Source organism: Lepeophtheirus salmonis, chromosome 9, assembly GCF_016086655.4.
Source record: "Lepeophtheirus salmonis chromosome 9, UVic_Lsal_1.4, whole genome shotgun sequence".
Lineage (NCBI taxonomy): Eukaryota > Metazoa > Arthropoda > Copepoda > Siphonostomatoida > Caligidae > Lepeophtheirus > Lepeophtheirus salmonis.
The window spans coordinates 12,972,039-12,998,990 of NC_052139.2; the positions used below are offsets into that span (position 1 = coordinate 12,972,039).

General features: G+C 30.6%; 1 long non-coding RNA gene across 1 annotated transcript; it reads left to right on the forward strand.

The window, feature by feature from the left end:
* Positions 1-788: 788 nt before the first annotated feature.
* LOC139906392 (uncharacterized) lies at positions 789-4,125 on the forward strand. The gene is made up of 2 exons (XR_011781884.1): positions 789-1,033; positions 1,092-4,125. It is a non-coding gene; the product is annotated as an uncharacterized lncRNA (long non-coding RNA).
* Positions 4,126-26,952: the final 22,827 nt, after the last annotated feature.

A 26,952-nucleotide genomic window follows, 5' to 3' on the forward strand; every position in this document is an offset into this window, starting at 1 on the left:
ACTCTTGAAATATTTAAGAGCGTGATAATTTGTTTCATTGAATACAAGATAAATTAAATTATTACTGCTTAAAAGGGACATATATAATAATTATGTACTTTTTAGAGTGGATTGTTGCAGTAATTTATTAATTATCAGAAATGTATCACGGGAAGCGGTAAACGCATTTTAACAGAGAGTTGGTGATTTGTTCTATCTGTCAGAAGGAAATACAGAAGGACAACTTTAATGATCACAAAGCTAAACTCCATAAGAATGCCCCCAGCTGCAAGTATCAAGTGAAAATTGATCATAAGAAGCAGAAAACATTGAACTTTGCTGTTAAGAAAACTTCCTCTGCTACATCCTCATCCTCAGTCACTGTCTCCTCCTGTCCTGATGACCCTGCTCCAGTTGAGGCCTTACTGCCTGAACCAAGATCTGAAAAGTCCGTTTCTGCTGAAGAGAAAGTTACTGCAGACACAGAAAATAATGGCAACTCATCAAATTACCCCAGCGGACGGATTTCTCATTGTATAAGACTTCCTAATCTCGATATCGGATCAATCTTCTCTCCCGAGCAGCTCTCTGTAGTCAACAACAACAATATTCCCTCTGCAGAGGACTCTGAGACTAGCGACAATGTCCAGGGAGCTGAGAAGAGCAAGACTGAGGAGATGGAGTTTGTGGACGGAGGCCCAGAGTACCCTGTCGTCTTCACGAGCAAGCTGAGCAGTCTGAGATGAAATCAGTATTTGACCAGGAGGACTCAATTGATTTGGAATTCAAGGAGGGGAAGATTCCAAGGAGAATAAAGTGGGAAAGAAAAACTGAATCCTACTTCCGTAAAACACATTTCGATGTTGCAATCAATAAGATTGTATTAGAGCTTGAGAGCAGATTTGCCACCGACGATACAAACATCAGAATGGATCTCTTTGCAATCGTCAATGACGTTGAAGTGGAGACCTGTGTCATTGAGCGTGTCGCCAAGCACTACAGACTTGAACTCGAGCAGCTCCAGTCAGACCATGCAATCTTCCAGCAATTCAAGGTTAATATTATAATGTATAATGTGTTGCATTATATATTTAAAATTTATGTTTCTCTAGGCAGATATTGACACAGAAGACATGGTTTCGTCACAAATTGCTGCGGAGTTATTAAGCTCGGGAGAGTTCCGCCTGATGCCGGAGCTATACAAGGTGATCGTTATCCTGGCCTCAATGCCCATCAGCAGCTGTGAGGCGGAGCAGTCATTTTCCTGTCTCAGAATGCTCAAGAACCACATGAGGACCACCATGGACCAGGAAAGGCTCTCTTCCCTTGCCCTCTTGAACATGGACAGGGTGATGGTGGACAAGGTGCTCCATGAAGACATGGACAGTTTGATTGACATCTTTGCGTCAAGGAAAGAGAGGAAAAACTTCTTATTCTAATTATGATAAAGAACACATGCATTTTTTTCTTCATTTTTTTCAAACACATTACCACGTATACATGCGAGTTAAGAACATCAAGACTTGTGAACATAATTTATTTTCTGTCAATGTAACCGTATCATGGTATATTATAATCTCGTTCATTATCTTCATCTGTTATTATTTTAAAAATATTTAAGGAGGTTTAAATTGTTTGACTTAGTTGTATAGTTCAAAAATTTTCTCTCATTCTTGCACCGTGCATTTTATACTCCTTCCTTTATGAATAGGTCGGCATTGACTTTCCGTCTAGAGTTTTTCCTTTTCTTTTTCCCAATGTTTGTCTGAAGAAAATAATGGTCAGACAGTCCATTCGACGATATTCTTGCAAGATTTAATCTATGCTGTAGCATTTGCCCTGTTTAAATATCCCACGTTCACCACTGAAAATCAACCGTTCACCCTTGTAAAGCGGACCGAAAAATCTTCCTGACATACGGCACTGGCAACAAGTAGCGTATTCTATCTTATGATGGACCAAGCTTATGGGGAATTGCCAAATACAAAGAAGTTGGTTGATGATATTATAAAATATGATGAGACATTTGAACATAATGGATGGAATTAATATCGATCCCAGAAAAACAGAAGCTCTTTCAAAAATACCAGCTCCTCAAAACAGAACTGAGTGGAGATTGTTCATGGGAATGGTCAATCAAATGAGCGGATTTTTAAAGGAAATAACCAACTTATCTGTCATATTGAGACCTTTATTATTCAACAAGAATGAGAACATATGGACTAAAGAACAAGATGACATATTTGAAGATGTCAAGAAGTCTTTGGTTAAATTACCTCAAAAGAGTCACTTCATGCCGAATAGAAAAACTGTTTTAGAGACTGATGCTTCTAAGAAAAAAGGTCTTGGGTATATCTTAAGACAAGAAGACAATGAAGGAAAATGGCATCTTATTGAAGCAAATTCTAGATGGTTGAGTGCAGTAGAAGAGAATTATGGAATGACAACGCTTGAGATGATGGCCATATATTGGGCAACAAAAAATTAAATGTTTATCTTCAAGGATTACCTCATTTTCATATTGAAACAGATCATCAGGCAATTGTAAATATCCTCAACAAGAAAACTTTGGAAGAAATTGAGAATCCAAGACAAAAAGAAATCAAAGAAAGGACGCAAATGCGTTATAACTTCACTGTTGCTTGGAAACCAGGAAGAAAAATGTTAGCAGCTGATAATTTGTCAAGAAATCCATACTGGAATCCGAGGAAGGACGACATATTGGAGGATGTGCATACGAATGAGGTTGCAAGAAGAATATTAATAAGAGCTGTATGTGGTAAAAAAATTCAAACGGATCAGATCAAGGATCGAAGATTAAGAAAATTGAGAGACCAAGCACAAGAAGATGTTAATTATCTAAAATTGATAAATTTTATTAAAGACGGTTTTGGAAATAATATCAAAAATCTCCCTGAAGAATTAAAACTCTACTGGAATTTGAGAGATAGTCTATCGATTTATGAAGGTTTGATTATCGTCAATAATAAAAGAATTGTTATACCAAGAGTAGCTCGGAAAGAAATATTGGAAAACCTGCATGTATCTCATCAAGGCATAGTGAAGACTAAGCAGCGTGCCAGAGAGATAATTTATTGGCCGGGAATAGATATGGACATCGAAGATATGGTGAGAAAGTGTGAGGAATGCCAGAAGTTATTACCTAGTTTATTAATGGAGACTCAAATTAAAGGACCGAAAATGACGAGACCATTTCAAGCAGTAGCTGTGGATATATTTTCTGTAAGTGGAAAGAATTTCTTGGTTTATGTAGATAGAACTTTCTGGATATCCTGCTTTACATTATTTTGAGCATAGTGGATGCACATCAAGAGTGATTAAGAAAGTAATGGAGAGATTCTTCATTGATTATGGTATACCTGAAGTTTTAGAATCAGATGGGGAACAAACTTCTCGTCCAGGGAATTTCAAGAATTTTTATCCTTTTCGGGGAGTTGAATGGCGATGTTCTTCTCCACATAGCCCACAATGCAATGGATTGGCTGAATCTTGTGTGAAGAAGTTAAAATATTTAGTAAAGAAAACTATGAATGGAAATAAGATAGATCAGTAAAAAATCAATCTTGGAATTTTAGAAATGAGAAATACTCCGAGAATAGAAGATGGATTGAGTCCAACTAAAATCGTCTTTGGTCGTAGTACTAGATCTATTATACCTATGCTACCTGAATTCCATCAAAAGAGAAGCCAAGAACTTTGTAAGGTTCCAAACCCAATTTTAAAAAAAGGAGATGGAAGAAGCTATCCGTATTGAAGATCGGTGAATGGGTTCGGATACAAGATCATATAACCAAAAGATGGGCCCATCTAGATACAGTTGAAACACAGGAATCTCAAAAGCGATATCTCATACGTATGAAAAATGGTCGTCTTTGGCATCGTAATAGGAGATTCGTCCATTTGGATTCTACAGAAGGGAACAAGGGAATTTCATTTCATATAACTTAGATTTATATTTTGTAATCATTGTCCTGGGGGGAAAAGGTGATGTTACATATATTTATAGCTATAGGTTTGGTGACCTATGTATAAATGCTCCGTGTGTATTTTGTGTATAATAATATATTAATATGAGAGTCATTCTGTATTCTCCGCGTGTAAAATAAAGTATATATATAAACTCCATATCCTCATATATCTCATATTCACTTATATCATACCCTCCAACTCTTATAATATTCTGTATTGATCTAGTAGTAAAAATATTTAATTTACATTTTTGATTCTCAATTGCATTTCTTTACCTTTCCTTCAAAAAGAGGGGGGGGGAGAGGCACTAAATTGTGTAATTGGTATTTAGCCCATTCATAGCTGTTAGACTGATATCTGTTTAATATGTAGTAGTATTAATAATATGTTGTGAATACACTTCAAAAAAATATCTTTAAACCAGTGTTCCTGTAATTGGTTAAATGGAGTTGCATTGATTAAGTATAAGTAAACATTATAGTTTACATTTACTTCATCTAACCTAGGAATCTTTTGGTGAAATCTATATACATAACGTATATTTCTTTCTCTAGGAATTACCTTGGCACAAACGTAAACCCACTGAATTCGAGAGATTAACTTCTCCGGAGCGCGCTTTCCATGAGCTACTGTCATTCCATAGAACTTATTATAAATAATTATTTTATTTCAAAAGCTCATTGTAAGAGATATTAATCAGTATAGTTGTACAAAATACAACATAGAACGCGTGCAATACTTTTTGTTTTTGCAACCTGAAAAGGGGTTTTCTTTATTTTCCAAAGGTTTTATCATTATCCTTTAATTATTGAGGAGAGAACATCTAAGTTAAAAGTGTATATGCTCATGAATGATGATGAGTAACACTCAGGTTATGTTGGGAAGAGTTATGAGAGTAAGTCCTTATTAGACTCAGAATAAAATTGACGATCGAATTTTGGGTAATTCCAGTCTACGTAGGTCCTTGCATATTGACTGCATCCTGATCAATAAGGTAAACAAGTAAAGGCTTGAAAATTTATTTACAAGTTTTAATAATGCAAAAGAAAATATATTTAAGAAAGATATTATAATATAAAATAAATTTACTTTAATTAAAAAAGATCTCTATCAGTTTACCTAGCCAGAAAAGTCAATGCTGATGATGATTATATTGTCTTTCGTATCAAAGCTGTTTGCAGCTAATATGTGTAAACGTCATGACAACTAAGCTGCTCTTCTCCAAAACACTATTCTAATTGTGACAGTCACTACGTTAATTATGGGTTGCCTTTTTTTTAACATACTGTCGAGTCATATTTTATACAAACTTTATTAATAAATAACAAGACTAGACAATATACATCTAGTACGATTATATTTAAAAAATGACAAAGAATGTATGTATAAGTATGGATTCGCAGACATACATATTTTGTACAGTTTTATCTTTTTGCCCATAAATAAAACTTGGTATATGAGGAATTTTTTTAATCTACGGTATTTATCCTGTGACATGGGTAGCTAGTTGTCTATACATCAGTTATGTTATCATTAAATAAGGCCCAAAGGATGATATATTGCCTCTGATCTCAAGTTATTCCCTCGATGCTTTCTATCCCATACGTAAACAATTCATATTTTCTTAACCATCTCTTTTCTTCCACTTTTCAATAATCTAGTATGGAGTAAAAATATGCCTTATTTCAGTAGATTTAAGCATAACTTAGTAATAATCAGAGTATAAGAATTACTCCATATGATATAAGAACTGTCATTTACATAGAGTTGACTTTTTTGTAAAGAAAGAAAGATTGCAAGGAGAAGCCTGGAGTGAGGCATACGGTACTACTTAAAGGACTCACGGAAAAGAGTGGACAAATAGTAGAAGAGGAGCATGCTTTTTTTTCTCTTTGTTGATTGGTTTAAAATTGTCAGCTACCATCAGGTATATTTTAAAGGTCTTGAAGGTAATTTTTATAATACATTGTTAGCTTAATTTAATTATTCATGATAATTAGGCAATACTTACTAATTGCAATATATTTTTCATAAAGGTAACGTGTAATAATAGATCAACTTCGACTAAAAAGTATCTTGGCTTATCGACCAAGAAATTGTTTAACTTTCCAAAATAAATCAGTCGTAGAAAGTTTTGGATGAATGCTATCAAACGTGCGAATATGAATGATTAGACACATTAAATAATAATTACTTATTTAAGTGTAATATTTTCTATAAATATTATTAAAGTTTATGTTGTAAAATTCATTTAAGTATTAAATATTTAAAAAGTTAATTGTGTTCTTTTTTAACTTTATATTTATATTCAAATTAAATTTTTAATTGAATTATTTAATAAATATTACAAATATATAATTTATTTAATATAAATATTAAATAATATACAAAGTATAACAACTATTTTATTTAAAATAACCATTTTTAATCGTTAATCATGAGAGAATAACAACTATATCAGAATGTGCGATAGTTGTAGATTTAAACTTTATTTCTGTCCCATATATTTTGTTGATGTTGTAGATTTTTGTGCGTCCGCTCTTTCCCTTAAGTCCTTTAGTACTACTAAATTAAGGCACTCGTTAATATGATTTTGGACAATAAAATTACTACTTCTATAAAGAAGAGAAACAGTATTAGTAGATGGAAAATATTATAATTATATTTATTTTATTATGAATTAGATGCTAACACCACGACGATCTATTAAATAATGAGAAGAACAAAGGAAAAAGCACACGCAACAAACGTTTTTTTCTTTTCTGATTTTAAACTTGTTTTTATTTATTTTATTAATAGCATGTCAACGCTGCGTATACAATATGTACGTTCCCTTCTCTTGAAGGTACCCTGAATTGAAACGACACACAATCGAGACAATCCCCCACTCCATAAATAAATTGGAACGAGAAATAATGTTGAAAGAAGAGATGTAATTATAAAATGAATCAATTATTAATTAATGAATACTTAATGATTGCAATTTGTGGCGAGTAATTGATTATCCATTAATGTTCATTTTGTTAATAATTTATTCATTTCCTCTCTTCTTTAAACATTTTTCTCTCTTTCTAATTTATATATTTATTAAAAGGTTGTCATAATTTGTATTACAACCGTTCCAATAGTGATCCGAGCCAACTCTTGAATTATTCTCAAAATGTCATAAATCAGTTATTATTAATTAATGAACAATTAAGTGTTGCAATTTGGGGCAATAATTAAAAATTTTATCTTTTAAAATGGTAGTAACAGAAATAGGAATCATAAATCCATTATTTTGCCACATGAATCATCAAGTGGATTTCTCCAATAAGGTTTTTGGTAAAAGTGTCTACATAAGAGTAGTTACGCAAATATTATAATATGAAACATGATTTTAAATGTTACAGAATAATAAATTAGTTGACAGTATATGTATATAACGAAATACATCTTTATTTCCATTTTTGATATTACACTCTATTTTACTTGGGTTGTACTTATGGCCATTAAATATATGCAAGAACTTAATTCAACCTGAAGGAACAAATGTGGAAAAAAAAATTAAAGTTTTTATATTTCGAATAAATGTATTTATTAGTGTTGAGACTCGGTTCTAGACCGAATTATTTTTCGCTTCTGTCATAATGGATTTTTCATTGATCGATTGTTTCCACCATCCTGATATGAGTTGAACAAATATGATTTGTTAGAATAAGGCACTTGCGTTAAAGAACTAAATAGAGAGGAATAGAAAAAAGACTAGAAGTAGAAAAAAAGAAATAAAGAGAGGGAGGTAGAAAAAGACAGAGGGAGACGGTAAGATGAGAGTGACAGAGAGGAGGAGATAGATAATGAAAGAGGAAAGGAAAAGGAGATACACGTCTACTTGCTCAATTTCAGACTGATTTGCGACACCGTCTTGGATTCCATGTGTGAGAACAATAAAAACAAACTAATAAAAATATATAAAAAACATCACATTTAGCTTCATTTGACGCTATTATAAGTCGATGTTCACATTTTTGAAACTTTTTTGACGTCAGTAACAGTTAATCTACCTAATCGGTCTTGACCAAAGATGACCAACATTTTAATATAATGGGATGCATTGTGACTTTAAAAATTTTAATGGGCCAAATAATTTATTAAAATAAATTTAATAAGAAATTCCTTCGTACAACAAAACTATTAAAGAAAGATTAATTCTAAATGTAGGCCAAATATAATTTTTAAAGGCCAATCCGGCAACCCTCTTCAAAGGAGTCTGTTGGGGGGGGATTATTGAAAAAAAAATATTTTGATGAAGTTTTTGGAAATCCTTTAAGTACTTCCTTAATTTTTATGGTACATAATTTGTATTTTAGTCTATGGATCTTACTTTTTTGTATTTCTACGTTTTTAACAAAAGTATAAGTATCTATTCTTAGTAGTCTGTTTGCATTAGATAGTAATAGTATACAGAGTATAGGATAAAACATAAAGGTACCAATAATGAAGTACAATAATATGATCTCAACATAACGTACTTTTATCCAATCAACGGATAACATTCAACATATTCATTGTTGTTACCTTGTAATCACAATTTTTTAATTTTGAATATCAATTTCTATTGTTATATGTTATCTATACGTTTTTGCTCAAAACAGACCCCCCCAATCGTCCCTTTTCGCATTTTCGCCCCCGTCATCAAAAAACCGCCCCCAGAGGACAATATCGCCCGCTTTGGAAAACGCTGATCTATATAATAGATCTAGATCTAATTTTAAATAAGAGCGAATTTTTTTTGAAGACTAAACTTCTTAAAAGGACCAATACTTCGGTCTACTAAAAATCATTGTGGTCTCAGACCGATCCATGATTTTTAGACCGAAGCCCAACACCAGTATTTATGAGCATTGTACAATATGTATGTAAGTTTATATTTTATTTAAATTATGGGAATTTAAAACTTAATTGTGTCATACCTATGTTAATCTTGATTATTTTAAGTAGGTATGTATTATTATGCAGTATTGATCAGTTACAATAAAGAAAACTTCACATTAAATTTATATTTTTTTAATTCCTTGTGCCATATAATATTGGAAAGTTTTTTAGTTTTTTTTATATTATCTTAGTTTGAGGTATAATTTCAATTGTAATCGGAAAAAAATTCTAAAATCCACATCGTGTATCAATCAAGTCAGACTTTATAAAGTTTTTCGACCGAGTCATTTAAAAAAAAAAAATTACGCAAAGTTTTTTTTATTTTTAAGCAATACAGAAAATAAATATAAAGAGACGAAAACTTTACTTAACGAATTCAGCTACTATTAAAAGAGATTGGATAAATATGTCCATTTGAAAAATGGAAAAAAATATAAAATATACCACTTGATAAGATCAACCTTGTACGTAGAGGAAATCAGAACTTCTGTTGAAAAATTCAAATTCAAATCTGTGAAGTAAATGTAGGAAACATTTCCATTATTCAAATAAGTTGAAAAGGTTAAATCAAATATAGTTCACTATTGACTTCAAATATTATTGTGTTTAGATTTGTTGACACACCTAATAGTAAATTGTCTTAAATTAAATGTATGTACCTCTATAAAAATGTTAGTATTTTTTAGTGGATTCTCTGCCATAACTTGACCAGAGTATGATCCCAGATCTTCAACGAAAAATAAAAAAATAATACAGCTATTCATCATTTCAATGTTCAATAAGTTTTCTTTAAGATTTATTTGAAATTGAAAATAATCCTATTTAAAAGATAAATTCTTATTTTACATAACACTAATTAAACTATGCTAGTTTGTTGTAAAAAAACTGCATATCTTTATATTTACTACCAAATGCTTTAACAACAATTTTTTTCTCAATTTGAGTAAGATAATATTTAGACTGAACTAGAGAAATTGGACAACATATACTACACTTTGATTCTTCCAGTACTTCTGTAGGTACCAATCTTTCTGATCAGACTAAATTTCAAAAATCATGAATACAATCTATTTAAGTTTTTTTTTTTTTTTTTTTTAATTTCTCATAAATCATCATCTGTTTAATTAATTTTATAGCCACTTTCATATTTTTTCCTTTATTAGAGGGGGAAAATAGTTTTAGCATTTTTGATCATCATGGATTTGTAACAATATTTTTAATACTTTAACCTAAAGATATTCATATGCGCCCTTTTTGATATCAACTCTTTAACATTCAACTATGATTTTTTTTGTTCTTTTTTAATTGATTTTTTCATTTAAAAATGATACCCTGAGCTTTAGATACATTTATTATTCACAATATAATATATTCAAGTAGTTTCACAGTTTTAAGATATTAACTGCACATTCAAAAATGAATTATCCACAGTCAAACAAACTAAATAATTATAAAGTTAAATAATTCAAAGGGGTATATTTTGGAGCTATTAAAATTCCAACATACTAAAAAAAACAAGTTTTATTCAGTTATTTGAAAAGAATGGACTAGGTATACTTTCTTAATGATACTTCCTTACTTGACTTGCAGGTCATAAATTGTGAGGATACAAGTAGATGTATTTGAATATCTATAAAATGTGTGTAGGTGCGGTTGTCTGTGAATCACGCCCAAGCAGTGAATGGATTTTGCTGAAATTTATCATCCAGTTCCTAAAGCCTCAAGAAACGGTTCTCTTGAAAAAATTGGTCTTCAAAGCCATGGTGCCCTTTTAATTGCATTTTTCTAAAAACCAAGCGTTTGAATAACAAACGACTATTTCATATAAAGCAATACAAGAACGTAAAAGTTTAAACTTTTTTTTAAGGGAATAAAAAGATTTAGAGAAGAAAAAAAGGAAGAGAGAATAAGACAAAGGATTTTCGACAATTAAAGGAAAGTTGAGTATGAAAACACTGTTCAAGTCAATTTTCAATATATTTAGATTAATTCAAAGTGAAAGACAATCCGTTTAAATTGACCATGCCTAAGATAGTGAATCCCTTAATGCTCATTAAGGAGTTTGGTGGCACCAAGATTTGGACTTGTGTCTCTGAAAGAAAGTATTTGCTATCCAAGCTTTGGCAAAATCCAACTGGAAGTGTATCCTAGAACAGCATGACCAGTGCACCGGGCACAAAAAAAGATGCAGATTTAAACAACATCGGAGACAGAACTACACAAAAGGTGCTCAACATCATCCCCTCCAACGATAACAGTGATGGCGTCTTCAATACTGGTTTATGATTTTTTCAGCATTCTTATTTGTATTTTCGAATTTTTTTCTACTATTTTTGTTTGCATATTTAGCTCTATTTTCATGTATTATTTGGAAATCGCTAGTGATAAGCATCGTATAAAAATGACAACTAGATTCAATTATTGATTATAAAGTTTTTTTCTTTTACTTTCAGGGGTGCTGTTTTTCTTTAGTTGCAGTTTATTTGGCAAATATAGTATTGTAACTATTAATAGATTCATGAATAAGCATTTTAAAAAAGGGATTAATTCTTGTCATTAATATTGTTGTTTTTTTTCGTACAGGATTTTATGATTTTACATAAAATACCTATATTTTTAAACAAGTATAATATTAATAAACATCATCAATTAGTCTCAATTATTTGATATCTTTTTTCTCTTAAAAAAATATTGTGTAATTAGTTACTTGGTATCTCGTATTCAAGTAGTTCTATCTGAAGTATTAAAATAAAGTAACAACCCGCCATCGTTAGCTTCAGGAGGACAGATATAATGATCAATTATTGTCAGAGGTGAGAACTTGGACTCCAGACTTACTTGAACTCCATTGTTTAATTTTCAAATATATATTTTTACATTAATGAAATATGAAAAAATGACACAGAATAAATATCATCATCTTTGAACTCCAATAAAGAAATTAGTCGGTTAACAAAACTCCATATTTTATAAATCTTCCCTAGTTAAACTAAGTTCTTCTTCCGAACCTCACATGAGCATATTCTATAATGTAAGATATATTAGATAACATCATAACCCCTAATTATATATTCAGCTATTGATTACGTAAGCCCTCGTTTCGCTGGTTAGTTTAATGCTTTCGACCGATTGAATTATTTAAAATCCAAATTTAGGTTTGACAGAGTGATGTAGTTCATAAGATTGATTTTGTTATTGACGCTTCATGGCCCTATCCTCGTCTTCAATCTCGTTGTTAAAAAAAAAAGACCTTTTTTTCTATAAAAATAATACGAAATCAAATTACCTGCCTTGTCTAAGATCTAAATCAGTAGTTCTTAACCGGGGGTATACCTCCAGTTGTTAAATTAAGGACTTTTTTTTGGGGGGGGTCAATTTCCTTAAAAAACGTAATATTTATGTTCAAAAGAGAATGTAATTCTTATTTGTATTACATATAAGCTCATTTTTATTGACAAATATGTTTTTTTAAGTCGTTTATTTAAATGGCTTTTATTGAAAAAGGTCATTAAATTTTTGAGCAAAGATTTGGAAGGGAATAACAACATTAATAAGATAGGGAAATTGGGTCAAAGGGAGACGGGGGAGATGTAAAAAGATTAAATTACACCTAGACGTAGTGTTCAAGTCCTATTTTAAAGCAAAGCTTATATGTATGTATGTATGTCTAAAAAACACTCACAGGTTGTACTGTATTTAATGCTCCCCGATGTTTATTTTAAATATTTTTTTAGCTAAGAAATAACAATGTAGTTTACCAATGAAATATTGTAGGTCTGTGTATGCAACATTGAATATGCAGAACTGTTTCTGTTTATTTTTTGTTATTGTTTCTTATGTATGTACTAACCGTATTACCTGGTAAAAAGAGTCACAGGGTGCCTGTATATAATACGCCTTTATGTATACTATATGTCAATAAAATATAAAGAAAAAAAGTAGCATACTATACAGGGAGCACCGTATAAAATGTATTAAATCTCGCAAGCGTTTAGTTTAACTCATATTAAAGGTAAAAAAATGGAATAACATTCAATAAGATTTTTATAAGGCTATTATAATTATTATTTCACTCTATAAAAGAGAACATCTATGTATTGAGTAGTTACATGAAAGTGTTCTCATGAAATAAATGGAGATTAAAACCAATGATTTCTTAAGCTGTTATTTTCTATATCATTAATGCAAAATTTTTTCTTTTAGCTGATGCTTAATTACTCTATCACTGGTACTTAATATATTTTTTTTAAATTGGAACTCTAGGTTTTGAACATTAGATAATATCAAAATCGAAATGGTCTCAAAACTTAAATCCGGAGGGATTCTAATATTTATAAATAACCTTTTTATAAAATACATAATGATACAAATACTTAACTCATATACATTTATACTATAAAAAAACAAAGGCGAAAGAGATTAAATTTTTTATGATGTTCCAAATTCATATTTTTAATTATTAATTTTAATCTCTTATGTTATTATTTATTCATTGATGAAAAATATTCATTAGTAGTTTATTCTTTCATGTACATAAATAGAGAGGAAAAAAATTAGTGGCCTGACCAAAAAAAAGGTATTCCTTATTTATAAAAGAAAAAAACATTTTTCTTTTAATCTTAAAATGAAAAAAGTATGTTTTTTTTCCATAAAGTATTCATGTTTTCTTATATTCGTTTCCCATTAAATTGTTTAGAAAAGTTGAAAAAGAGGTTGTTTTAGCTTTTTTAAGAGATTTGATGGAAATTATATTCCTCGTTGTTTACTCTTTTCTTCATTTCTACTCTTTATTATTTATATTTTTTTCAACTTCCTCTATAATAAAGAACTTTTACGAAAAAGTAAAGATATTGAGAAGGTCTATTTATATGTATTATTAAACTGTCAAGATCATAATTGTAATCAAAAGCTGGATGTTATTTCGTACTTAAAATTTCAATTGTGCATTTTCATTCCCCTACATAAGATAGGACAGATCTACATTTTGTTTAATCGTTCTGGATCTTTAGACGTAAATATTTTAGTAAATTTCAAGGACATAAATTTTATAAGTCTTTTACCAAAAATTTGGAGCTGAACTAGCTAGGGCCCACATTACGGTCTCATTTTTACTAATTTCTAACTCTGAGACAATGAATAGCACAATTTGATGCCAATTGAACATTATTATTAATTACTGGGTGTGGCAAAAAATCTTTACACTTCGTTTCAACTACAAGGTTTTTGTGAATTCATTTCTTGGGCGCCTGTTGAGTGCAAGGGCTGCACCGTCTGTCACCCAAATATCTACAATCTCAAGGACACCGGCACTTGGATTATATGTCTAAAGACTACATCCGCAATAGCTGCAAGGCCTTCAGTGGCCGGCTGGAAACCATCATTGCTACCAAGGGGGCTATATCGATGATTATGGTAGCCAAGGCACCATATTAGTTATTTTTATTTTATTGACACACCCTATTACAACTGGTTACTGAAATACATCCTCAAAAGGTTATAGATTAAAAGTGCATAGATTTTTTCACCGCACCCGATATTATTATAATAGTATTGAACTTGTCGTTACCTATCCTTCATATGGCAATCTCTCCTCCGAAAAGAAACAAGAAAAAGGCCTAAAATCGTTTATAAATTAGACAATTCATCTAATTATGGAATTATTATTCGATAATATTGTACAATTGTTCATGGCTTAACAAGAATTAAATCCTACTGAACCAATTGATGTTAATTAACTGATTAGAGGAACCGAAAAAGAAACATCAAGAGCTGACTACTACATAGCGTATAAATTTTATGTTTTATGTCACACCACGTGGAATAACTATACAATGCAAATCCTCATGTAAATGTGAGTTCAAGCACTAATCAATTTATATATAGATGCTACGTTGGTTATGGATAATATTAATTTTATAACTAGAATGAAATATTAAGTAATACTCAAAGCTTTTTAAGATCCACAAAATACCCTTGGATCTTTTGTAGGATTCGTAAAAGTTCGAGTACTCGAAGTCGGATTGTGTCACAGATATGTACTTTAGACTCTAAAGAACTAACTGTATTACCCTGTGCTACACACTCTTGATGTTATATACAATACACCTGTGATATTTTAGTAATATACCTATTGATTTTACTTAGATAAAAAATATAAGTATGAGCTAAACTATAATGTACTATACCATGTGTGTTCAAAAAGTAAGGGCACTTTTTTCAAGAAATTAGACTAAAAAAAGGGCTTAAAATGACCATATTTAAAAAAAAAATCAATATTCTGTATTTTTAAATTTTTCTCCCACTTTTATTTTTTCAACCGCCTCTTGTTTTTAAGTAATGCCAATAAGTAAATTTGCCTAAAAAATTATTTTAATACTTCAAAAAATAGATTGGGGGACTATCATATGTGGTTCCTTATAGTAATCGTGGTGAGGAATAGGGGACTTTATATTTTTTTAGGATTATTTTTTTCTTCATTCATCAATATTTATGTGGTCCACTTCCGCCTCAGATAAAATACACTTGTTCCAAAGTTTTTTTCTAATCCTTGTAGAACTTCCTATAAGAATTTTTGTTATAGTCTTGAGCACATTCATCAATAGAGTCTTTATTTTGTCTATGGTTAAAAATATCCTTCCTGTCACAGGTTTCTTCAGTTTGGGAACAAGAAAAGGTCACATGGCGCCAAATCCCATGAATAAGGTGACTGAGGCTTGATTGCTGTTTTGTTTTTGGACAAAAAATGCGATGATTTTTGTTATCAAAATTAAGCAATTCCAAAACAAACTACACTAACACTCGTTTCATGCCCAAAACGTACCAAAAAAAAAAATATGGCACGCACAACCAATATGTCAATATTCTAGAAACTACTCTGATAGTAATTCGACAGTTTCCAAAAAAACAATTTTCTTCACTTCTTAAACGTTTTCATCTGTTTTTGTCGTGCTTGGGCGTCAAGAGCGAGGCTAGTCATTGGTTTCGTTATGTAACTTTCCTGCTAAATTTGAAAAGTTATCTCTGTTTTTGAACACATCTCGTATCGTCTAGATATGATCTGTCCAGGTATTGCAGACAATTTACATCACTACTAATTATTGGACGTTTCTCCAAGTAAAAATTGCTCTTTAGAAAATTTCTTCGTACGCACTTTAAAGTTATATTATTCATCCCTAGGAAAGTGAAAATTGTTATAGACGAGATATCTTTTGACAGAGATCACTATACCAAATATAATTATCCTTCCTTGCTTAAATATATAATTTTTTTGAAAGTAAAGGATGAGGACTCGAAAATTAAATACACTTCGAGGACTTTTAGTCTCAGTTCTAAAAGACTGTCAATTTTTTACTTGGTGCCATTGTAAATAACTGACATAAACCTATAATTTGATGTTTGTTTGTTTTTGTGCAATCAAAATGTCAGAGCAGTGAGGAAAATGGCAGAAGGTGTTCAATCTCCTCTGCGTATAAGTCCATCCCAAGGAGATACCGGCTATAGTCAACGTGTCCCTAGCCACCATCTAAAACACCAGAAAGGTGATGAACAACTCCGACATGGTCTCCAAGAAGCCTGGAAGTAGGGAGGATATTTGTGCTCTTTTTAATTATTCCTGCCTACTTTGAACATTCTAAAGTATCTGCAAACAAGGAACAATATAGTTATATCGTCCGTCAATATTACCATATTATTATAACATCTTCTCAGGCCTGGTTTTTACGCTCACCCCAATTCATACAATATATTCATGCCTATTCATGAGTCATGTTTGCACCTATGATTATATGAATTGTAAAAAATCAAAGTAAATTACTTTTTTCACCTTTTTAACCCTTTCGGTATTAATTGTTTGTATTCGTGTACTGCTTGTATTTCATTTCCTATTTCCAAATGCATATTTTTATTTTTATTTTTGTTACTTTTCCTTTCGTTTGAAATATATTTTTAATATAAACATATTAATCATAAGAATTTTTTATACTCTAAAGCTCTCATAATTCTTTCTTCATTCTTGAGGAGAAAATATCTAAATATAAAATGGCATTGTTATTGTCATTTAATTGTGGATAGAAACTCTGAAAATTTGTGGGAGAGTTATGATATGTGTATTTCCTTTTTGGACTCAGAATAGAATAGAATATCGAAAACGGAGTAATTCGTACTAAAAAAATTGCTTGATATGTGTTTATTTCCTTCTATTCACAGCTGCTCACAGCTAATCTAATGGAACATCATGACAGCTAATCTGCTCTCCTCTTAAATATTCTTCAAATTGGTTATGTTACTCCTTTCTTCTATACCCAAAATGCTTACGATTTACAATCATAGAAATAATATCCAAATAATATATATATTTTTATTGACTTATTTCGTTCAATTATTGACGTTATTATCAGATTGACGGAATCAGTAAGAATGCCCAAGAATGTTATCTATAGTTTAAAACTTTCATTTAATTTATGATACTTAATTGGACTCTGATATAACTTTTTGTATAGCATATATGATTATTTTCATAGTAATCGAAAATGCTTGCTAATCCAACTGCAGTTTGTAGTGCCTATAAAAGATAAAACATAATATTTATGAATAGAAATGGCAGATCATAAAGTCATGAACTGAAATGTAATCAAGAGTCTCTATTTCGAGAAAAATCATGATAGCTCTTTTTTTTGTGTTGATTGATAACATATGTACTTAATATTATTATGCATACTTTGTTACTTTTTCAAAGTCTGATTTTTTCCCAATAAATGAATGAAATAAAAAGGAGAAGAAGTCCTCAAAAATTGTTCCCACAATATTTAGGAAAGAAACACTGATGTGGAAAGTCTTCAAAAGAGAAATCATTTTTTCTTAAACATAAAGTAATAATATAAGTTTATGTACAGGGTGCAACAAAATTACTTCCTTTTCAAAACGCAATAAAATAAATTATATATATGGCATCGTCGGACACATCAAAGAGGTGTTTATGTTCATATACTTATATAGACATTGCGCGTTATATTTGAGATTTTTTTAAACAAACACATGAATAAATATGTCAGTAAAGAGTTTTGTATCAAAATACTTTCATTAAAATATCGAATAATGAGGTTATTTAAGATTTAAAAACACTATCGAAAATGCCCAAAATTCATTAATTTGGACAAGTTTCAAAGCAAAAAATTTAATTTTGGACGTTATTCGAATCATGGTTTTTAATTTCAGACACCATGAAATAGCAAAAATATCGAAAATAAATTTACATAGGAGTGCAAATGATGTTTAAATATTTATCTCTTGGATGGATAAAATTCAAGATACAACGTACCTACTCTTGTACGCAGGGGAATCCTTGATTTTTTTGGCAATCCTTGACATTAATTATAATTAATGTGTTATAGATGATTTTTTGCATACTCGTAGTGTGTGAGTGATTCCAATAGACGGATACTCAAGGGAGTCCTTGGAGCAAATCCTACTGGCCAGGGACAGTTCAGCTGGGATTCCTACCCGTACATGCACACCTCTCTATTGATGAACTACCAAATTTGAAATTATACACTCTCAAGATGTATTGCATTTCACATTTTTTAAATTTCTACCCTTACCTTTTCTTTTTCTCTCTCTTTGTTTCTTTCTCTCTTCTTATTCTCTCTCTCTTTGTTTCAATATCTTCTAGCTAGGGATTACCCATATATATATATGTACTTTTATTATGAGATCAATTCAAGAATGAGTTTTATTCTTGAAATATTGTCATGAGCTTATCTCAAATTGACAACGATATAAAGCGATTTTGGGGAGGTTCTTCTTGTTTTTAAATTAAAGTTTATACTTTCAGCTATCCAATGAGATAAATTTTAGACTTTTTGAATCTATTTGTCTTAAAGCTATGAGACTCTGAATAAAAATCACCTATTTTCCACTTTAAACAACAATAACTCGATTTATAAGTATGATGCAGACATTTTAAAAATGGTTTTAGATTTTTTTACATTCTGCTTTAAAATATATTAACATAATTTATTCCTATTTTCAACACCGAGGGCTTAAAACAACTTTGAAATAATAAGAAATGTATGACCTTTTCTGAAAGCCACGAGGATTTGAGAGAAAAAATAAGGCCATATTTGGAATCAGGGGATCCAACTCTATTAAATTGAGCATATACTGTTTTTGTTCCATTTTTTCTGCTGGTCAGTGTTATGAATTTGGCCAGCATCAGCCTCAATGTTGGCTTCCAACCACTTTCAAAACCTTTTTAAATGACTCTTCATTGAAGGTTTTAAAGGGATACATATCTTTTACAAAAAGATAAATACTTATTTAATTGGTAACCTATCTTATTTTATAATTGGGGATGAATAGTTGAATAGATAATTCGTTATAAATGGTTTTGCAAAGGTCTTAAAAATATTGGAGCTTCCAACATAAATCCGGATCCAATTACTTGATTTGAACTAACCACACATATTTACAATTCTTACATAAATTCAAGTCTTATCGGATCAGCTTTAGCTCTTAAACATCTTTTTCTGTGGAGTTAATTGCTTTCAAATTTCAAATCATGAAAAGGAATTGGAAAAAATCGTTTTTAGAATATGAAAATTCAATCAATTATATAATTTCAAATAATTGCAGCAATAAAGCTCAGGAGCTAAATTGGAAATTGTTTAGTTTAATAATATATTATATCAAGTAATTGTTTAGTAATATACAGAGTGAGATAGATAAATTTTCCACAATAAAAGGAGCAAAACCAAAACCTTAGTAACTTTTTATTAGAAAAGTATAATAAAAATGTTATTGAAAGAAAGTTTAGCAATCAATTTTGTTAAGAATTAGTCAATATGGCTGCTTCCATCCTGTATCACAGCATCCACACGAGGTCGGAACTTGGTGCAGCTTGTCACAATATAATCGGTCCATTGCTTCTTGATGCTGGCCTTGAGCTCCTGCACTTTTCTGTGTTGTGTCTTCACAGCCTTGCTTTCTAATAAACTCCACTAACTAAAGCCGAGGGGAACTCCTTGCAGAAGTTCTATGTATTCATAGCTGTATGGCTGCGGGCCGGGCACTGTCTTAGCTCCACACTCAGGATAATTAATCTTCAGCTAGGGCAATATTTTCCAGCTAAAGTCCTTGTAGTAGGCCTTACCCTCGATTTTTTCAATGGGCTTAAAGAAGAAGGGATCCATTTTCTTCCCATCAGAGGCCACGACTCACAAGCACGTTGTTTGGGCTGGATGTTTGTACTGAAGGTGGCCTGGAGTTCCTCTGGTGATCTTGTCTACGTTGAACTCGTCAGTTAAGCGGGCCATTGATGCTGCTGAATCTTACTTGATCTTTGCCTCTAGGGCTTGAGAAATGTTTTATATCTCTTCAAACTATTTCCTCCCCTTCCTGCCTCCCTTTTGACTCCTTTTCCATTCTCCTTGGCCACACTGCTGTTCTGGACTGTCCTCAAGGTTACACCGACCATGTTTGAAATTCTTTTTGGATCAACATCAACTTCGAGAAGAACCCTTTGCAAAAACTCAAAAGTATGAAATACTAAATTAATCAATACATTTTTGAATGAAAATACTTTGAATTACTTATGCAACAAAGTTGAATGGAGGTTATGATTTTGGCGCTATTTGTTTATAAGTCATCCAGATTAAGCCAAAAGTTACTGATCAATTTTGAACAAACTTGGCACGAAGATTATATATGGTCACAGTAAGGGGCCATTAAATTTTGAGAGATCCAAGTAAAACAAAATTTACTTGTTAGTACTCCTCTATACAGTTTTTTGTCTTGATATGTTATATATCTTTACACAATTACAGTATACATAATACTACACAAATCTTTATACGCCAAAAAAACACAATTTATTTATGTAGTTCTCCAAAAAAAGATTAATAAATGTTTGTATACGTATTAAATAAATGCTATGTATTACGTTTAAACTATTTTTGAACAATAACATATGTGGTTCTAGCCGTTGGGTAAAACAAAAGACTTTGAAATTTAAATCTCTGCTTTATATTATATTATATACATTGTAAATGTATGTAATAAATATATTTGTGCCCCTTTATCACAAGAGCAAACTAGAATAATTTTTCTCAAAATTGGTATTTGTACTTCTTGAGAAATTATAGTCAATTTTTATTAGCAAATTATTCATTTGAACCCCTTGGAGAATCTGTAAATTGCAATTAAAGTAGCCGAAATTGATCATAACAATAAAACAATAAGAAATTGATGGGTTTTAATTGAAAAGCCATATCGTGGACTATATATGTTTGTTAAATTAAATAAAGGTTTTAAGGTGTAGCCAGGAATTTTTGTATCTCCATTGATCCTAGAAATTTGAATGCAATGCCTTTTCATACATTCAAATAAGTATTGATGGCTTATAAAGCCAAATAAGATATACAAGATATGTACGAGTATTAAAAGCTTTTTACATATCCTGCCAAAAACATCTCTGGTTTCGTTATAATATAATATAATACGAACATATTTCATTGTTACTTAGTTATGTAATTCATTTTATTATATAACGGAATAATTCATAACAGAATAAACATCCTCCAGAACGTCACGAGAGATCGATTTTACCTTGAAAATCAACAAAAAGAAATCCCATTATTTATTCCTAGCTCCTCAATTACTTAATTTGTTTCCTAACATATTAGGAATGAAAACGCTGGAACAAAATTTGCTGTTTATCAGTATCAATAAGAGGCATAGGGGGTTTATTTACCATTTTCTTTTCATTTGGGTCCTTAAAGCTGCTAATATCACCATAGATTGAACTAATTCCTTCGCAAATATTCGATACTAAAATGATTCTTCTATTACAATTTGGCTCTGTAGGAATTGTATTTTCGCGTATTGTAACCTCTTCTTGGACAGTACAAGTGTTTACTCTGTCATTTTCATGAATGTTTTCTTCACAAGTTGTATTTCTCCTCCCATCCGAATATACAAAATTATCCGTGTTTCTTTAGTCTTGTCAACAATGTTGATACCATTATCAATGTTTTCACTTGTTATGTTATTGTCCTTTGCATGGTCTTCGGATAAAACTTATTTAACTGACTTAAGTTGATCTCCCCATTTCACAAACTGATTTATACAACTTTTTGCAAAATGACTTATTTCGTAACATTTTGCACATGTTATTGACTTACCTGCGTAACTAACGTCTTTAACCCTCATAAACCTATCAATCCTGAAATGTCCCGCTTTCGTATCAGTCCAAGAACACAATTCCTGTTATTAAGGCCCTTTGAATCTTTCATCAATAAAAGTAGTCTCAGTTGCAGGTTTTACAATTTTTCCAAATACATCATCTATCTTACAGGCCTTAACTTCCTCATAGGGAGAATGAATTATTATTTTCTTTTCAAATACAATAGGATTTGCGAACTCGTACTTACGTTTTGCTCTTAACCATCTTAAAACTCCTTTAATTCCTCCATCCCTATCATTAGCTCCCCTTATTGGAAAGGTATCCTCTACGTGAGAAAAGGGAATACCAATATCCAATTCTTTTTCCGGCACTATAACGATCATAAGGCGAGATCCAGGACAAATATGAATTCCTTGAACAAGGAGTGTGTCTATCTTCAGAGTTCCAAAAATTAAATTCCAATCTTATGGAACAGTTGGCCGTTTAGGAATGCGACCTCCGTCAGATCTAGTAATTTCAATTATTATCTTCCTTATAATTGCTTTTGTAGCCAAATTTTTTAAATGCATTTAAATAACTATGTGGGCGTGGGGTGGGATTTCCGCACTAGATGATTCGTTCATTATTAAACCGTAAATTTCTCCGAGCTTTTTTTTAATATCAAGTGATAAACAAATATATACAACCTCTTACCACATGATCGATGTCAATAAGAATTTATAGATGATATGCTAAAATTATAAAATGACTTTTTCTCAGAACTATTCTACACTGTAACATGTATATCTCTCTAAATATTGACAAAAGACATCTAGGGTTTTTATACACAAATATAATGCAAAACTTTAAACTTCTTCTTCATGCTTTATATTTCATTTTTACTGGGATATGTAATTTATTCTATTGAATTTAATTGAGTAATTAAAAAGGAAAAAAAAAAACCTTATGGCGTCATGAGGGATCGATTTCACTATCCTTAATGGCCGACAAGTGGGATTGGATGTAAACAGACTAGACCACATTCCTCAGATCAGATCTTAGAGAAATACCAAAACAACACATTTTATAGGCGTATTCATAGGTTTTCTTATTTGACGTAGTTAAAAAATTTGAAAATATTCTTGTTGTGTTTGACGAGGTTGAGGAGATGCAAACTATTTATACAAAGGAACCCAAGAGGACCGAGAGAATTGAGGAGAAGAAAAACATGGCGGAATAACACAGGAAGGACTTCATGGGAACAATTATATTCTTATTAATACAAAACCCTACTCTCATATATATATATATAATACATGGCTATCTATACATATAAGGAGGTAAAGACAGTACTTTACAGCATATATATGTACGATACAATACAAGAAATAAGAGAATAAGAGGGAAGGGGACAAGAATACATTACAATTCTAAAAGATACTAATTTTATTTATTGCTTTGTTTTGAAAAGTACCATTATATTAGGGGGAGGTCGTTAAATTATAAAAAGAGAAATTTAAATTTTAGCCCAACTTTTTGGATGCAAAAACATCTTTAAGGCATTCTAAATAAAAATTAAAAAATTCCAGTTCTCTTAAACAGTTTCCCATATTATCTGTTGTCCAACTACGTATCCATTAGTTTTTGGCCCTCCACATAACAGTAATTTATATTTCTTTAGCCACTTACAATAAAATTTAGGACTGAGTTGTGGTACTTATTTGATTCGATTTGAAGTCTAGTACAGTGGCTCTGATCGTTTGAATATTTCGTCAGGCAACATTCCATTTTTATTTTTTTTTTTCAAAATTTAAAATAAGTATATATTCTTATCATGTATCACTTGAGAAAAGGAACTTTAATAAAATTTTTGATTGTCAAAAATTGTACCTTCGATATTTTCAATCATTTGGTTTATCAGCAAAAAAAAATTGTACCCATTTTGTTGAAGCTTCATGATGAATAATAACACTTTATAGATTCACTTCCTATTATTTATGATAAATATCTTAACATATTTGAATGTTCCATTCCTCAAGGGAGTACCTTGATGTGTGAGTAATATTATTGCAATAAAATTTCCTTGTAATTTTTTAAATTCAATCCAATCTTCTAAGAAATAGATCGAGAGGATTTATAGGGAAGGGAAAATACTCTAAATAGCTTAGGGTCTCTTAAAATATGGTTGAGTACATCCAAAGAACCTCTAATATCAAAAAAAATAATTTAAGACCTCCTTTTTCAAATAGAAAAACCACAATTTTATGTGTCTTTATGCAATTTATCCATTTTTTTTAAGGATGCTAGGTTGCATGCAAATCACATTATTTGTAATATAACCATAACAATAATTGTTTTTTCTTTAAGTTTGTAATGGGTAAACTCAATTTTAAGTTGATTTTTAGTTTTTCTTTTTGAAAAGGTTAGTGTATTTAACATAACTGATTTCTGTTTGAAATAATTTATCTAATCCTGTGAGCTAATGGTAAATAAAATAACATTTTAGAAACTATAATTTGGTTTAAAAAAAAATGTCTTTATTTTATGAATTCCTACATATGTAAAATAATAAAATAAATTTCTTACAATAATTTTTAAAGATAAAAAATAACTGCATATTATCTGATAAATCATTTATAATGATGAAGTTTTATACGGGTAATTGTCCAAACTGGCAATTTTATCCAGGACAAGTTTCCATGCACAATATATATTTACATATGTACTTTTAAAACCATATATGAACAACAAAGAAAGGCAGAAAACTTATTTTATGGCAATACCCAGACAACCTATTAAAACATGAACAAAAAAACAACTTTACTCCTATATTGATCACTAAACTCTACTTTTTCTATACAAAAATTTCATACCTACATATAGATATTTGATAGTAGTTGAAAATATGTTTGTACGGCTAACAAATTTGTGCTTCAAAGAAAAACAATGTACTATATAAATGGAAAGTGCAATCTTTTTTTTTTTTGTTTTCTTTCCTTACTTAGGGTTATTTCTTCTATTTTACTACTATGTGGTAGAATAACTTTGTAAGGAAACAAAAACAATTGAGTGTTTACAATAACGTTACAGATTGCATCATAAACTGAAGCAACAACATTTTTCAAGCCTTAAGTTCATAAATATATCAGTAGTACTGGTAATGCCTGAGTTTTAGGGGACGACGAACAGACAAATTGTGATTTCATAATATAAAAATATTCCTCTGTCTTATTTTTTGTTTAATCATGGGAAAACTCACACGTAGATACTCAATAATTAGACGTTTTCTCCTTAGAAATCATAGCAGCTTGAAAAAAAATGTATTATGATTTAATGAGCCAGGGAGTACTTTATCTCGTTGCTAAAACTCATCTATAGTCATATTCATTTTTTTTTTTTTTAATTTATACATTGTACTTCCTTTTTCTTTTCTTTTTAATTGGAGTTGAACTAAACGCCAACGAGATTTAATAAATTTTATGTAGGGCTCCCTGTTTATTATACTCCTTTTTTTCCCCTTATACTGTATTGGTATATGATATATATGAGGGAGTACTATATACATACTAGGGGGTATCACACAAGCCCGAAATTGAGCTATCACGCATTCTGACCCCTCAAAAGTTGGGAATGATAAATAGAAATATGTTTTACAAAAAAAAAATCCCGGAGAATTTATTATTATTTTTTTTTTCAATTGGTATTCTGAATAATAATTTTTTCTTTTCTCTAGCCGTTGTCATTATTATTGAATTCCTACGTATTTGGTGCGTAATAATTATTAGAATTGGGAATCGATATCAGAGTAACTCTAGCAAATGTCCTTGTTATATCCTTTTTCCCTTCTTCCTTTGTCACAGTTCATTTTAACTGAATCATTATTCTTTATCTCCTCAAATAAAAAATATTAAAATTGTCGGGGTTGCCATTTTGAATTTTATTTTTATTTTTTTAATACTTTAGGTAACACATCTAGTTCAATGTTTGAAAGAAGACAAAAGTTATTTACGTTAATCAATGATGATACTCTAAGCCATTCAACAGATTAATATATTTTTTTTTTCTAAAGCTATCCTATGGAGCCAAAAGAGAGAATACAATTTTGTAACTTTGATATTTCCTTACGCAGATCATCAAATTTTCCTTTTTTTCTCTCTCTTTTTTTGTTCTATAAGATAATTTTAGAAAAAAAAATATGAATCTGTATAATGGCTTAGAATATCATCATTGATTAACGTAAAATAACTTTTGTCCTCTTTCAAACTTTTTGGGAGTAGATGAGGTGTTTTTACACACGAGTGTTTTCTAAAGCCTTAAAGATAAACTTAGCTTTCTTTTTTACTGAGGAGGTAGTATTATGTTGTGTAATCTTGGTGGGATATAATAGTATGTACATCTAAGATTAGAAAGATTAAATCATACTATGTGTATCTTTTTACTATTATTTTTTCTTATAGTTGTTAGTGTTATGTATATATAAATAGATATATCAACACAATTCTAGTGAAGTAATTAAGACCTTAAATACTGTACGTTAGATACATTATTATAAGAAAGTCAACATACATAACAACTGTTTCTTGTTTCATTTCATGTTAGTCCAACTAACAAAAAGACAGTTCGTGCATTTAAACTTGTCATGTTGAAAAACTAAAATATATTAGATTGAAGAAGTAGTAAATTTTTTTGTTCTCATACTAAATTAAATTACTTTATAAGAAGTGTTACAATCATCTGATTTAAGTTCAGTATGCCTTGTTCTGTTTGATAACTTGATACCAACAATAATCTAACTTCCTAGGTCCCTTTTTGTTGAACCCCTTGTCTCCATCGGCAAAAAAAATCGGACAACCAACTTTCATAGGCCTCTGTTGAGGACAAATGTGAGCCCCAAAGCGAGTTGGCCATAGACA